Genomic DNA, 315 nt, shown 5'->3' on the forward strand with positions numbered 1-315 from the left:
CCCGGAAACGCGCGGCTCTTCCGGCCGGCGGGCGCGCGCCTGGTTGCGCAGGCGCGGACTGCCTTCAGACACGTGGTGGTGATGTTGCCGGGTAGTTCTGGGGTTGGGGTTTTGGCGGTTGGGGTTTTTCCTGTTTGTGACTGACTGGTAGTCTGAGCGAGCTCTGCGCCTTGTATCCCGGCGTTACTAACCCTGACCTTATTGTTTCTCCCCAGAATAGCTTGTTGTATATATTGCTAGCAAGACCGGTAATTGACGCCATCGGATGGCTTAGAGGTCGGCATTTTTGGTGGTTGTCTTTGTCGTGCCGTGAGG

This window comes from Capra hircus, chromosome 2 (assembly GCF_001704415.2).
Source record: "Capra hircus breed San Clemente chromosome 2, ASM170441v1, whole genome shotgun sequence".
Lineage (NCBI taxonomy): Eukaryota > Metazoa > Chordata > Mammalia > Artiodactyla > Bovidae > Capra > Capra hircus.